This window comes from Bombyx mandarina, chromosome 22 (assembly GCF_030267445.1).
Source record: "Bombyx mandarina strain Sakado chromosome 22, ASM3026744v2".
Taxonomy (NCBI): domain Eukaryota; kingdom Metazoa; phylum Arthropoda; class Insecta; order Lepidoptera; family Bombycidae; genus Bombyx; species Bombyx mandarina.
The window spans coordinates 17,731,870-17,748,780 of record NC_143228.1 but is presented as its reverse complement, the minus strand read 5'-3'; the positions used below and the strand labels follow the sequence as shown (position 1 = coordinate 17,748,780).

Genomic DNA, 16,911 nt, shown 5'->3' with positions numbered 1-16,911 from the left:
TTCGTCACAGTAATGCCACGAATGAATAATTAATCCTGAGAATTTCTTGTGGGCCACGCGACTTGCATGTCTGTGCGTTTTGTGGCACTGATCTTGGAACTTATTGTTACGGTCAATATTATGGTTAGACGTTCACACGATTTATTTGTTACGTGATTTTTAGGTTGTGTTAATTTTGAGGTTAGAATTTATGTAATTATTGAAGTAATGTGACGTTTATTTCTATTGTATTCTATCGGATGCAACACAGTAATAGTCCCGTACTTTTTAAATTTACAAACACTGCCTTTATGTACTTACTTTGATTTATTATTAACCAAGCCATTGAAAATTGTGGTTTGAGACTTTTCAGTGGATTGCTAGTTTATTTTTTACACCAATTCATGGCGTAACGTATCGAAGGTAAAGCTTAATTTGCTGGTAAATGTATTTTTATTAGAGAGCACCCCTGATAGCAACTAGCCCGCGCTAATTACGGCCTATTTCTACCACGAGAGAAATGATTTCTGATTGAGCGATACATTAACTGATGTATCGATTGCAATTAAGATTTATACATTTTTTCAAGGCAAGTTGGGATAATCGCACTGGTTAGAAGACATTCATCATTGAATAATTTTATTTTTATATTTTCTTACTGTTATTTTATTAGTCAATTAAAAGCCATGAAGATGACGTCGTTGTCTCATTATACTCGGTTTGAACACACTTTCTCAGCCTTGTCTATTGTTTGATGTTTAATGTCAAATTGTTTTTTTGTTTGTTTTGAAGTTCAAGGGTTTGCCATGATCGTAATTGTTGGAAGCGGGCGCACACAATTTAGCTAGGAAGAAAACAGTGCTTTTCAACTTCTCTTGTACATTATTTATTTATAGTAACTCTAAATATTTATATGAAATTTTAATTTTGTTTCGAAATATTCGGTTTTCTACATTTTAATATGACATGACACGACGCCAATGATAAATAAGCCGACATTAAGTCATAAAGTGATTATTTTACTTTTATTTTGGACTTCAGGCTTTTATAATGAACACCACCACCCTGCCTATTTCTGCCGTGAAGCAGTAATGCGTTTCGGTTTGAAGGGTGGGGCAGCCGTTGTAACTATACTGAGAACTTAGAACTTATATCTCAAGGTGGGTGGTGCATTTACGTTATGGATGACTATGGGCTCCAGTAACCACTTAACACCAGGTGGGCTGTGAGATCGTCCACCCATCTAAGGAATAAAAAAAAACTAATTTTGATCACACAACTTCGATTCTTAACTTTGTTTGTCTTTTTCTTCTTCACTACTTGCTCTTTATTGCTTAATTTATGAACTTACTCCCTTAGCGATAAACTCAGAATCAGTGAGGCGTCCACGATGTCATTCCGAGATTGCGTTCCCGAAAGAGCTTTCTCGCATTACCACCGCGCCAATAGACTTAGATCCAGATAACAGCGTCTCTAGTAAACTGCGGTTGGCGAGTCATGCGGTCGACATATGGACATTTCGTTGGTTCATGCATATTTATAACTCTGCCGACCCCTCGAGCGGTGTGTCCGCGTAACGAACGAACAAATGAACTGGCTGGTTTTGTTAGCTGATACCATCGATAGCTTGTGGCATCTGGGATTCTGTTTTATCGGCAAGATTCCTGCGAAGCTCCCGTAATTGTGATGAATATTTCACGTACCTAGACGAATGTGCGCGGTTTTCATTTTGAATTATATTATGGATAGTCGATTTCGTTTGGAGCTTTACTGACCAACTGGGTCTAACAGCCTTGATGATCAGAATTTTAGGCATTATTAGTATATCATCAAAAAATAGTGAACACGGTCAAGATACTTTCATTGTAACCTGCTGTACTTAACAAGATTGGAACAACATATTCATATTTCGATGATATTCACATCATGGGTCGTCACCAGAGTCTCGCCTCCGTACCGCGAAGCGATCATACACTCAAACATTATTTTGTGTTCGTGTTATTAACAGCACCAATCACGGTTTGGTGTGTGTGTCCATACAGTCCAGTAATTGTTTCGTAAGAATATAAAACACCTAGAACTGCTACTTAAAGCCCGTTTGATACTCACTAAGGAACTCTCCTTTGCCGGATAGAACAATATTAACATTGTTTCATCTCCGTATATACAGGTTCGTTATAATACTAAGCTACAGGTTTGTATAATTTGAAATGTTCCTTCCGACCGTGAAGCAGTCGCGAGTTTGGTTTGAAGGAAAAAATTAATAAAATTCGAGACTTCAACTTCAAGTTGGACAGAGACATTTTCTTATCAACCTATCGAATGGAATAAAAAATGATTTTTAATAATAAAAAAAAATATTTCCCTTGTAGGCATACGAGCATACGGCCCACCTGATTTAATTATGTATTACCAATGTTTCCTATAAACCCTCGAAAAAATCAAAGATACATTCCAAATATTGTTACTAGTAAGTAGCTACCTGAAAAAGCGAACTTCACGCGTGTATTGAATTCATATTAGTAATTTTATTACAGTTTACGAAACAATTCCAAAATGTATTTAAAAACACTTTTGTTTAGCCTCTCCGCTGACGGTCATCTGTGAAATATGTTATCTATTTGGCAATATCTGAAATTAAATCATGTTGACCTCCATCTGATAGATGTAAATGCTTTTTGGTGACAAAAACAACTTCTCAATGATGTACATGTCTGTTCTATAAAGGCCAGCACTCCGTTAGAGAATCTATCCCGAAGGCCGCTTGATTAAATAGTGATTTTTACAATTAATTTTCTAAGTAAAATATAAAATACTCCAATTACTTACCGTGACGGTGCTGTGTTAAATATCAAGTAACGCTGTTTTTATTTAACTGCCACTTGCTATATCTTAATGGTTCATAATTACACTCTACGTTTCGGACAAAATGGTCGGTGAAAATTTTTAGTACGTTTGTTTTTAGTGGTGAAATTTTGAATTTGAAAGGATTGATACTTTTTTGTGAGGTTGGAATAATAATTGCCTTTAGTGTAGCTCTCTAAGAATCTAGATCATAATACAAGTGAAGAGAGATATGATTATTTGGATGAATATAGAATCGCAAATTTAATTATGACGTCTTCGTTTGAATCAAACATAATCTTTGGTTCTGGCTATCAATGGAAACCAACAAACCAAATTTGACAGCTGTCAATTATCATTATTTAAAACCCATACGATGCTGTCACCAATATCATCCGTACCAAGTCACGTACAACCACCCTGACTAATCTTTAGTGCAACAGTAATGAGAACCAGTTTGAAGGGTGGGAAAATCGTTGTTAAACACAATGGTGACTTTGAGCTTTCCTTATCAGGTGGGTGGTGGTATATTGAACTTCTGGTGTACAGGAGCTCCCGTAACCATTTTTTTTACCTATTCTAGTAACCTCGACGGGTTATTCTAGATTCACCGAATTAATAGGTGAGCTTACTTGACGACGTTGCTAACATTGACCCTAGCAAGAGCAGTGTTTCGCAGAATCTACCACCGGATCAGAAACGCCACCCACTGAGATTATCCGGCGAGAAACTCAGTGGGAACCATTTAATAACCGTGAAATCTATTTATATAAAAAAAATAAGGTCACAACATATTTTTTTAAGTTTTATTTTTAAAGTTAATTGTGGAATTCTGATTGGATTATTCATTGGATGATCGTCTTGTTGTCTGAGATGTCATTCGCCTACGTCCGCAAATTAAAAACAAATCAAATTGAATAAGACGCATATAATCCTAAATTCTCAGCGAAAATAAGTGTGTAACAAGTCGGTTGTCGGTTAATGACAGGCGTCGCCGTACGTAATTAGCCGCGGAAGGAAGTGCGCCGAGATCCGAACCGATACATGAATTTGCATAACATTTGCCACGGTGCAGTGGGTCCGTGAGCCCGCGGCGCGGGTCCGACGGGGTTATGAGTGAACTGTTTTTTTAAAAACGTTGGTACGTATTTCGGGAATTAAAAAATATTTAAAAGGTTGTCTGGAAAATACATCGAAATACTGCTGTTGCTGTATCTGCTGTTATAAAAGTCTTTATTAACAGACGTGGGTATCTATGTGTCTACGTTATAAGTAAATATACATACAACTTTTAAATAAAATAATTCAGTGCGATATTCCTTCATTCGACTCTACATTCTCACGATGATTTTTTAAGTTTTCAACACGGAACTGAAACGCGGACGCTCAGGAGAGAACCGAAGTCCCTATGTAGATACAGAAGTCTCCAACGATCGATGAGAACAGGATTATTGACAATCCTAAATGCCTTCTTGTATACACCGGCTTATGAGGAGTCAAATGAAAGTACATGTCGTTTGTGAGCTCCTGCCCTATGAGAGCAGCTCTCTGTTCGAAGCCAGACTTGTATTTTGTAAAGCATAAACCAAAAATACTTAGAAATTTTCAGATTGTTCCGCATGATGTTATTCCTAGTTAGTGGAGTATCTTCTTCTTCTTCTTCTTCTTAGTCGCATACTTCATTGCTGAAAGTCGTGTCCCTGAAAGCACTTCGTGGCTCTTTGTACCATCAGCTTCCATTTCCTTCGGTTTTCGGCTTCTCTCAGGGCGGTCGCAACAGAGAGTCCAGTGAGCGCAGGTACCCGATCTGACGAATGGTTTGATGGCCGGCCGGCGGGTCTTTTCCCTTCTATCTTGCCCATCACAGTCAGTTTTTCAAGGTTGTCTGGTGAAAGCAAGCAATGAAACGAGAGTGGAGTAATCAATAATTTCCTATTCTATACTACGGTGTATGTGCAACAAAATTAATTTTACTTCATCGCCCTAAAACTTGTATATTTTCACCCCAAACTTAAATAAAGGTGGTAGATAGCAGTAATTACTGCAACAGGATGTGCGGTCGGGCGCTCCGACCAATCGGACGTCGTGTTGACAACCAGCGTAGGGACTGGTATTGTAAGGAGAATTTTATGTATATACGATATACCTATTGGATCTTGTGAAAATGTTTAAGGCATTTGTGGGTAGCGGCTGTGTGTAGCTGTGTTCCTCTCATTACTGACAGAGTGATGGTAATCTCTCACTATCAGGTGGACTGTATGCAGTCTCTCTAGAAAAACAATAAAAACCTGTTTATATTTATGGTGGTAGGACCTTTTGTAAGTCCGCACGGGTAGGTACCACTACCCTGCCTATTTCTGCCGTGAAGCAGTAATGCGTTTCGGTTTGAAGGGTGGGGCACCCGTTGTAACTATACTGAGAACTATTCCACGCGGACGGAGTCGCAGGCAAAAGCTAGTGTATATATAATCCTAGATACAGGAAATTTGGCAATATGCTACATAACTGCGCCCTGGCAATTATTACTTTTGACTTTGCCTTTTATGGCACTTTTTTCAACTATTATTACCTATTGCTTTTTTTGGGATGTCACATGATCTATTTTCCTGTTTCTGTACAATCCAGGTAAGGTGTGATTTTTTTCTATCACTAAACTGTATCATTATGCCGGAAATTAGTCTATGAATTCCTTTCAAATACGGAAGGAGCAGGAAGCCTAAAGGAGAAATATCCCAGGTAAAAGGTAGCTTAAGTTTCTTTCTGTATCCCTGAAATGCATTCGACAAAATTTCATAATTAGTTAGGGAGTAGTTGCTTAAGCAATTAAGACTTCAAAGCATAGCAAAGAAACTCGTTTTTGCGTTTATAACGTTAGTATGGAAATTTATGTAGCTATTGTTACAGTGGCCAAATGAAATAGTTAATTCATTACTGGCTGCGAACAGAAAATCTATTCCGTATGAAAATAAAGTAAACGAGTTTTGGAAACGTTAATGTCCGGCGCGTCGTGGCCGCGCGGGTCGCTTCATATCTCCCCGTTGTTATTTCACATCGCGCCGCCTGTACAAATACTGCGCTACCCGAAATTATATCTACCGAATGTCTATTACTGAAGAGTATTTGGGAACTAGACGTGACTCGCGCATGTATCCACTAATCGTTGCCTGAATACGCCGTAGTCTAATAACGAAATCGGATATGGTTTAAATTGGGGTGGGAACTAAAGATTTCAGTGAAAAAATCGCTGTCGTATACTTATACAACAACGCATCGGTCTGCGACAGATAATGCTGAAAATTGGATGTATTTATTCAAGCCCGTAACATGTGTTAAAAATTAGGAGGTCACCAATTAGATGAGGTTAGTACTAGGGGAAGCGTTGGCGCGGACGGAGAGGCGAAGTTGCGGGTTATATCTCCTGATACCTAATAAGTTAAGATCTTTTGATGATACTTTGGATCAATATAACACCAATAACGCGGGTGCTAATAACTTGAATGGCTGAGGCTTTAGTTGTTGGCTTTTCTATAAACAAATGACATAAGAATGCCCCGTCTAGATCTATCCGTATTGCTCTGTGGAGTCAGTCGCAGGTTGGCCGGGTATGATTCGGCAGGCTTCATGCGATTACCTCACACCTGTCGCGTTCCCAGGGAATTTATAATTCGTGCGCAAACCCGGATCGTTTTAATTGTATTCACGGTACACCCGGATTTATTGCATATATACTTTGGTAATTTACATAAAACTACGCTTCAGATAATAGCGGTTTGAATGCAGTTTTTGACAATGTTTGAACTTTGAATTATGTAGGGGCTTTTGTATGGGTGTTTTATTGTGAGCTTAAAGAGGAGACGAGATTTAATTAAAATAACAATTAATTGACCATGTAGCCTCTCGCTTTAGAGACGGTCCAAAACTGCAGCTTATTATCTTCGAGTCGCTGTCTCAACAATTTGAAAACGCAAAAAAATTGGACTTCAGTAAATGACTGAACTAACAATCATGTCATATAGGGTCACAAGACGTTTTAGTATCTATTATTATTTACTAAGTATGTAAATTATAACTTCTGGGGGTTTATTCATATTGCGTGATGCTGTTCTCGTGCTTCGGAAGATTCTAATCATCTGGGAGGCCAGTCACGGACAAATGTAAATTACTGTAGCGGTAGCTATCGTAGAGTAGAAGAAACTCTGAAAAACTTGACGCGCGCTAACGACATGTACAGTCTGCCGAGTAATGACACTGACAATCGGTGGAGGATCTTGTCTCTGTCGTTTCCCTCAAAATACATTTTATTTAAATAAAAGTGGTAACCGCCCGCCGTATAGTCATCGCTCGATTTGAATACCCCGGGCGTCTTATTCTTTAGCAATCAGACGCTTTTAAATAGTTTAACAAAACCTTCATTTTTTTGGAAGCCCGCTTACTCAAAGCTGCTGTCTTTTAAAGTTAAAGTCTTTGGACTAAGCGCGCTTATTGTCAATTCTCTACACTACATGTTCAAAGGATATATCGTACTTTATCTGAGTTACATAAGTGTTTCAAAACAATACCATGAATCTGCCGCTGTGGCTCATAGCACATCATTATGTGCGGCTACTTATTCGCCGTAAGACTGGAAGGTGTGTTGCAACGATTTACCGGTGGGCCGGTGCGTGAAATGAAACGTCGCGGACCAACAGTCGCGCGCGTGCCCTGTTATATGAAACGCTAGATTATAAGTTAACAAACAATTCTTTGAGGAGAAGATCATTTAGTATTGAAACTATCTAACTACTAGCCCGATGTTCGAATGTCGACAAATAACGCTTTAGTCCTCCGCGACCAGGGAAACCGTCAAGTACTCAAAACGTCGAAAATTAAAAAAAAATATTAAAATAATCAAAGCGAGAATAAGCCGTAAATTAGTTTTAATTGCAAATTAAATTTTTGGCAAACGAAACTAATATTCTCTGGTCTTATCTTACAGGTGCTAGGACGTATAGTGAGCCCGCATAGATAGCCCGTAAGGCTTTGTACATTTCTTCTGCAAACCGAACGTGTGGTTCGGTTGATATGATGGATACCTAGCGTCGTACCCCACAGGGATAGCCTACTGAGTTTCTCGTCGGATCTTCTCAGTGGGTCGAGTTTCCCATCCGGTGATAGATTCTGCGAAGCACTGCTCTTGCTAGAGCCAGTGTTAGCAACACCTTCGGTTTGAGCCCCGAGAGCCTAACTACTAGTTAAGGTTACGCTGAAATAGCCTCTCAAGGCTATCAGCATGGGTAGGAAAAAAAAGCGTCTTACTGACAGCATTCACGGCTTGACGTAAACTCGTCGTCTACCTATGGAACCATTCGATACATGAAATCTTTTATGAACATTTTAAGAACTTCGCTTTCATATTATTAATGTGAAATGTGTAAATAGCTCACGCGCTAAACCAGTACACACAGACCCCGTACACAGTATGTATTGTACCCCTCTAGCGCGAACAACGACAAGTCACTCACGCATGACCCCAGGTGTCTGTAAGCGGTCATTTCTGTTTATTTCACGGGTCGACGAACGCCGCGACGTGGAATATGTAAATGCACATAACCTATTTATGTTCGTAAGAGAGGCCTCGGAACGTTAAAAGGGGACATTTTGATAGAAATTCAGATCTCCGATACAGGAAGCAATTTTTTTTATTGCTTAGTTGGGTGGACGAGCTCACAGCCCACCTGGTGTTAAGAGTGGTTACTGGAGCCCATAGACATCTACGAAGTAAATGCGCCACCCACCTTGAGAAATAAGTTCTAAGGTCTCAAGTATAGTTACAACGGCTGCCCCACCCTTCAAACCGAAACGCATTACTGCTTCACGGCAGAAATAGGTGGGGTGGTGATACCTACCCGCGCGGACTCACAAGAGGTCCTACCACCAGTAACAGCATTATAAAGAATTTTAAAAAAAGTTCGATAATTTGAACAGATTTCATTGCTCACAGCATTTGGTTTTTTAATGATAATCTCATAATGATCGGAATAATATTTGTGTGAAAATGTATTAATATAATCCGTATATATAATAATAAAGTGTATTGGTCGTATGTACCGGTATCGGGCGGGCGCGCTCTGTGGAAACAAAAAATACCGATTTGAGCGCCTCAACTCGGACTCATGTTTAATTTATAAACTTTTAATGAAGCAAGGTCATCTGAATTCATTTCCTTCGCTAATACGTACGGACTTTAACACACATTGTGTTACGTAAGTTATGCTTAATTAAGTTTGTGTGTGTGTACCTATACATTTTTTAGCCCGTTATTTTGAATTAGCATTTTCAACGACGAAATAAATGTACCGCACTGTTTGTAGTTCTGCTATTCGATAATAGATGGCGCTAAACGTTGTAAAATCTGTTTCCTATTTTTTGTAACGTTATTAATTGATATAATATTTTTTATATTTAATGAAAGTTACACAAAGTGTAGGATGTTGTCTTAATTTTTTTTTCTTTGGTAAAAATAGAATCACAAGATATTAATAAACTCGTACCACGTTAAAAATATTTGGAATTTTGAAGAGAGCATTTTACGAAAAGCAATGAGAGAGGTGTTACCATAATCGCTCTGTCAAGGAAATAGTTTACCCAAGCTATCTTTGGTGTTGAAATCATCATCGCCTACTGACAATGACTAAATTATTGACCCACTTGGAAAATAGTACAAAACTACAAATTCTGTACTCTAATAATTAAACTGGCATTTAACATTCCTATAAGCACAGTGTTTTTTTGCCCCTGTAGGCAGACCGGTATACTTGACGGTGAGTGGTTACTGTCGTTCATAGATTTTGTCCATGCCAGGGGTAGAACCAACCTGCTGCCTTCTTTTAAAATATTATTTCGTTTTTTCACCCCTAACAATCCGACTCACACATAACTGCCTTAGATATGAACAACTGCTATTCTAGCCTAAAGCCGGATCAAATTAAACTCAACGTACTAATATCTCAAAGTGCGTCAAATGTCTCAAAGAAACCTGTGTTAACAACTTCAAAATACTACAAAATGCACACACACATTCACAAGCACACAGCTTGTGTGCGACGCCGTGGAAATTGACTCGTCTTTGTGCGAGTTTTCCCTCGCGTCTGTGTGTGTGCTTGCGCGCCATCCTTCTCGCACGAGTTGCCACGCGACGGCGTCCTTTCAATATAATTACCTATACGATGGAGATTTCATAAATTTAGAACATCAGCTTCAATCACAGGAGTGCAGGTCAACGAACTCCAGCAATGCACTAGCGGTAATTAAGATTAACGCTAAATTTTTAAGTGCATCAACATTTTTGTTTTTGAATAAATTAAGTTGAAAACTTTATCGAGCTGATTAAATATTTTACAGCGCTACCTGTGGCTAGTGAAGCAATTATATGATTCTCGAGAAACCTGATCGCACTCCGTCAAACGCTTCGGCTAATGAGCATAAACGGTGCTAATTAAAACGTCATTTATCAGACAAGTTATAAATTTAAATTAAGGAAGAATATTAGAAGTGAACAACTTAAAAGTCAATATCATCACGAATGTTTTTTTTGGAATTGCAAACTCGCAAAACTAGTTAGTCGGTAGTTACTATTCACATTGACTAAGTTATTGACAAGACTAATTAACTGTCGATTGTAAGTATTCACGGATACGTCTCACGTTACAGTTTTAAAAGAAAAATATCATGATCCTGGTATATGTTCAAAATTCTTCTGTTAATTATTACATTAACTGTTAAATATTTAAAGTAGGACGCCATGATGCACGTTACACGTCATATTTTTCTCGATGCCGCGTAAAATAAGCTGCCATTGAAAATTACAATCCGAATTATGTTCATAAAACAATAGTGTACTTCAAATCGGTACGCATTACTATCATGATAACGTTCGCTCTGTGCAAGTTAGACCAATAGTAGTGAATAACTTTGGTTTGGTACGTGGGGGGTGGTGGGGGGCGTTGGGCGGCGCCGCGCATGCGTCTCGTTGTCAAGACAACCGCACGTAACGGTCCGTGTGTGCGTAATCGTGCTTATAGTCCATACCCTGTAACCTGGTGCGGGTTTTTAGTTGGGGCGGCTTTATTTTCTTAGAAATTGAAACTTTTGCTGAGGTTATGAGTTATAGATATTAGAGAGAGAGAGAGGGAGAAAGTATTCTATATTGTACACCAAAAAAAAAACCAATACGATACATTAAATACAAAAGGTACAATTGGCTGTCTTATCGCTAAGACTAGTAAGTAGACTGGATGCTAAGATATTAGTGAATTTTTTACGGTTTATTATGTAGTCTAATGGCACGTGATGATTTGAAAGGCAAGTTATCCGTCAGCTTACTGCAATTGCTTTTAAATATTTACGAGTTTCACACACAGTTTGATCAATTCTACTGTTAGATTTTGCGTCTATTTATACAATATGTGTTTACGAACGGCTATGAAAAATGTGGTAAAAAGTTCTCTTCACTTGTTATATTTCAAAATTGCATGTAAAATTAAATCACCGAAAAAAATTCAAACCGAAAACAATGGATGACGTCACAGACGCTCAGCCATCCACAGCGTATAGACTATACAGTGTGTGTGTGTATAGAGCTACGCACACAGCAACAGAGACACGTGTTGGTGTCACGTCTCACGCACACACGCCAATCGCTACGCCCAGCCGTAATATGTACGTAGGAAAACTCCTCGGAGACTAGAGTTTTACAATGCGATTTTCTTCAGAAAGCTTCGGCTGTAAAGCGTTCTTAAAGGGCGTCGATAGGCCGTAGAGGCCCTTTGTGCTAAGCTCAAGGGACAGCTTGAAATCGTAAAAAAAGAAATCTATAATGATTGATTTTTATACTATTTTTAATAGTCGATTTTAATATACTTTGCATAGTTTGAATTAAAATTGAATTGTGCTTAGTGGTTTAAGGTCAACTCGGTTTAAGAATTGTATATACTCATGTGCGACGTGTCTACAATGAAAAACGTCTTAATGAAAATTAATTAGTGGAAAAACCAAATAAAAAAGTTCAACATGTTTTAATACTAGTTAAAGTTCCATTTTAAATATTTTTCTTAGTAATACTATAATAAACAGAATTACACTTATTTAATTGCGATCTAACTTAACTTCTTTTATTTATGAGCGAATGTATCAGACTCTATTGGAAGTGCGCTTCAAAATATAAGCTTGACTCTTTTTGTATGAATTTGTTCTGTGGTATTTGCACATTGTTTTAAATTTCCTATTAAACATATGGTTTAAGGTGGTTTAATTTGTTTTAAATAAAACATTTATCTTGTCTTAATCAATAAGATATGAACTGATATCTAATAAAACTCTGACTCTAATGCAGCTCTTGGTCTTCATACACAAAGTCCTTTAACACAAACCGGCGGCCATGTTAGCTCGGAGACTTAAATGAAAATTATCATGCTGCGTCCGGACGCAGTTATTTGGGGCAAAAAGCCCAAAAAAGCCTTAAAAAATCAATGCAGGAGCCAAATAAGCATCGGGAAGGTCACGGCCTCATCGATCCGACGTAGAAAGTGAGAACAGCAGCCACTACTAACACCGTCCCGCTGGCTATGCAGCCTGAATTAATCGCGCATATATTTGAATACATTTGAACGCGCGGTTCGGCACGGTGTCGTCGCCCTTTTAAGATTTAGAGCCTTTTGTTGACTGCGTTTTTCGAGGAAACTTTGTGTGTTATGCTGTATGAAGTAAGACTCATAATAATAGCATATTTTTCAAGTTCAACCTGGCGCAGCATCGAACAGACACGCACTTATCAGTTCCTGTATATGGGGTGAGGACAGATCTCACACAACAATATTTGCCAGACTTCAAATCAGAAGAAACAGGTATTACATCCTTATCTACTCATGTAATATACTCGTTTTACTGGTGGTAGGACCTCTTGTGAGACCGCGCGGGTGGGTACCACCACCCTGCCTATTTCTGCCGTGAAGCAGTAATGCATTTCGGTTCGAAGGGTGGGGTAGCCGTTGTAACTATACTTGAGACCTTAGAACTTGTATCTCGATTTTGGCGCATTGTGGCGCATTTACGTTGTAGATGTCTATGGGCTCCAGTAACCACTTAACACCAGGTGGGCTGTGAGCTCGTCCACCCATCTAAAGAATAAAAAAAATTAAACATTCAGCATCTAAAGCAGTAATTAGTAGTAAATAATCTCAACTACCTATTAAGCGTCCTTCTATTTCCAATCCTGCAAATCAGGAGCGCTGAGATCTTCTTAAGTAAAATAAATTCAACCAAATATCAACTATTAAATCAAGCGAGGATGATGTAACATAACAAGTTTAGATTAATGATTGTAAAACATATTTATTTGAGAATTATACTGAAGTTGAAGTAGGTACTTAGAATTCTTCCTGAATAAATTATCCTTAAATAAACAAATTTCCCTTCATCGTACCACAGAGTGTGGAGCAAAGTTTAGTCTCCAAGACATTTGACCTAGAAGTATATTTAAGAGGGGCCCTCGAGCGCTTACCTTAACAAATCTATGTGTCTCCGAATTTGATGAAAATGAACATGACTTTAATCAATTTTAAATGTTCTATAATTAATAAATATACAGATGATGTCATAGCTCATCTTAGATCATAAACTATAGATCTCGATAGTATTGATACAAAAGCTGTATTAATTAGGAAGAAATTTCGCGGGTGATATGGAGGTAGTAACGACCCGTGCTTGCTTGCACCGCGCTACACAGTCATGCTTCAGATAAGAACTGGTCAGTTTGGAGTTAGGGGGCTAAGTAGGAACATAATAGGGGTACTTAAAACTACATGAACCATAGTTCAAACATATACGCAACTAAATGAAATAAATATTGTTAACATTATCGTTCGTCCTCCTCAAGTCCTTATCTTCACATTCCATCGTGCCTGACGGAAAGCCTGAGATATTGGTATTTTGAGTTCTTCGGCCATTTGGTCTGACTAACTTCTTCTCCGAGGGCTTTTACCTTTTTCGTTCCCAGTAAGCCCTTTTCAAGATCATTTGTATTTCGTCGGGTTATGTGGCCGATGTACCCTAGTGCCCCGTAGAATCATATTATAGAGAAGGGTTGGTGATTTACGATCTTGAGTTGCTTCCAAATGAAGTAGGTAGGTAGTACTAGGAAAGGAATGCAGAGTATTCTTCGCCAGCACCACGTCTCTAAGCCGTCTATTCGTTCCAAGCCGCGTCTAGCCGTTTGTGTGAAGCCCTAGGACACCTTACAATATTATGGGGAAGACTAATGTACGGATATTGTGAATTTTAGGGTTTCTTTGAATGTTGTGGGCATTATATATCTAGGCAAATTTAGTCGTGACGGTCTTGTCCATTTCAATGCGTCGACGAATTTCTTGTTCACAGCCTCTTGTCTTGCCGATCACTAAGCTAAGGTTTTGAAATTCCTGTCCTGTCCTGGACTTCCATTCCTGGACTGTCTGATACTCGTCTAAAAGCCAGTAAGCTGTGTTATGTCAAATCTGGCATCCACCATCAGTTTGGTATTCTTTTATGTACAGTGAGACCAAGGACTTGGCATTAGGCATCAGCTTGGCTATGACCCTAATATAAATGACATGCATGAGCGTCGATGACCAATAATAAAGTGTACTTGTCTAATGGCGACCTTCGAAGGGACAGCTATAAAAAGGAACTTATTAATATCATTACTTGAAAACATTAAATGATGGTATTCTTATTTTTTTAAATATATCCTATCCATCTAATCGATACATATGAATGTGTCGCGATAGAACGGCCGAGATATATAATATGTACTTTATCCGTAATATTACATATTCAGGTTCTAGCGGAGTAAGCTTTTGCAATATATGTATATGTTTATGTACCACTCAACATACGAACTAAGCCTGAATCACGTTTATTCGTCTCTAATATGGGCTCGACGTGACTACTCCAACACCATCACGGATTAAAAGCAATCTAGTTTTATTAAGGATGAAAATGTTCAAAATAAAACACAATATGACACGAAGAATCTCGTATATTTATCATAAAGTGTCCGTACGTCTCCTCCGGTCGGTGTCGACAGCCTGCGAACAAAAAAGCCTCCTTTTAATAAAAACCGAAGACAATTGACGTCGCCTCCGTGTCCAGTGAAGGACCCGAAGCGGGTTAGACTTGTGCTGTAGACATATGAAGCTATGGCTTGCTATATTGTAAAATATTTAGCTATATTACACAGTACACGTATAGTGGTATCACGTGTGCCTCCCATACGAGGTGGCAGGCTTGAGACTGCGCAACCATTTTTCAGTTTTTAAATCATGATTATGTAACGTGTCTTAATTGTTATTTTTTTAGTAAATGGGCAAACGAGATCGTAGGTCTCTTGGTGGTAAGCGACGAAAAAAAGTCAATGATGCAACACCAAAGCACCCGATGCATGCATATCGAGTGATGTCACTAAGGTGTTCCATTTCCTCAGGCAGGTTACCAATTTTTCTAATCAAATACATATTTGACTCGTGTTCAAGAATGACTTCTACGATGAAGGAAGAAGGTCGTGCAATTAAGTCAAATCTGCATAATTCATAATTTTCGTAATTACTATATAATTGAGGCACAAACCTCAGGCTCTGGAACCATTTAACTTTGCGTGAATAGGAGCTCCTTAATCAGGCCCTGCAAAAAAAAATAGACCACAACGCGGATACCATGGGTCATATTGAATATAGGGTCGTGGTCTTCATTGTGTTAAAATAATGAGTATTTATTTCTCTTAATACAGAATGGTCGAGTTGATCAAGTCACGTGGACAGAAAAAAACCAGTTTCGGCGCTACCACCATAATTTCCAAGTATTCAAATATACAAAATATTTTCGCCAAAACTAGTAGGACACAATCCTAGTCCTCATATCGTCTTCGGAATACGTAACGAATGTTGGAAACTATGGAAAGTCGAGCGATTGTCACAACAATCTTATTACTATTCGAGCCGCGTCACACACGCGCAGACTCTCGTACACGGCTGTACACGCATTACTGAAAGTACACTCTCCGGTACTGTCGGTCGAGGTTGCGTACGCAGACTGGACGAATTAACCAGCAAAGAAACGCTTCAAAAACTTTGTGTGAGACGGAAAATATTTAAATGAAATATAATTTTTATTCGAACCGTTATGGACATTCCGGACTTACCCTTAATTAAAAAGGAATTTCACAAAAAAAAGGATGTGTGACTTACCTACTGTCGGTTTAATATTAAATATTTTAGTATACAAAATTTCGAGATTATCCAACAAACGTGTTGTCGCGACGGGGATTAAAAATGGACTGAGCCTACTAGGAACTATAATTACTGGTTGTCCCTGAAAACACTGACTGAGTGGAAAAATAGGGATGCTTCAGCAGTAAAGGATCCAGGGACGTCTTTAATCATAACGGTGCCTAAAGCATCCTATAAGTAGAGAGTAACAAAAGCAGAAGCGTCGGTCTTAGACAACGACAATAACGAGGACTGTTTTGTGGGGTATTTCGAATTGCGTACTAGATAAGTATCTACTATACATCTACTATGCCTTCACAAATGATTTCCGCGATGGACGATTCCTGCAAAATTTTATGAAATTTTTATGAGCCCACCTTAAGAAATCAGGTCTCATCCAAAGAATGACTAATGGAAGATGGTTTCTTCGTATATGCAGCGAATATTGGCCTCCGCTGTGTAAGAAGAGACGAAGTGGAAGAGTAATGGCATCGTGCAAAGTGCGGGAAACTTGTAGCTTAGATTTGCACAAGAATCAACCTGATATAAATATCACCACTTTAGGCACAAAAACTGACCATTACACCTAAAAGTACTACTAAAATATGTCACAAAACTAAAAACTAAAATGTATAACTTAAGTAAGGGACAAATAAAGTTTTTCACAAGTATTGTGATAGTACCGACTAGCTTTCTACCGCAAAGTAGTCATGCGTTCTAGGCTTGAACGATGGAGTGTTCTATGGTACATTACGCTTGAGGTCTGGAATTTATGAACAAAAATTAGTCGTAAAATTTTGTATACCGGGAA

General features: G+C 38.5%; 1 long non-coding RNA gene across 2 annotated transcripts in view; it reads right to left on the bottom strand.

The window, feature by feature from the left end:
* Window positions 1–14,857: 14,857 nt before the first annotated feature.
* LOC149500410 (uncharacterized) overlaps window positions 14,858–16,911 on the bottom strand; it is a 57,958-nt gene continuing 55,904 nt past the window's right edge. The window contains exons 3-4 of one of the 2 annotated variants that reach the window (XR_016324996.1): window positions 16,478–16,640; window positions 14,858–14,924 (exon numbers count right to left, since the gene is read on the bottom strand). This is a non-coding gene — a long non-coding RNA (uncharacterized LOC149500410). The remainder of the gene's footprint in view (window positions 14,925–16,477; window positions 16,641–16,911) is intronic. The other variant, XR_016324997.1, reaches the window with a different exon arrangement.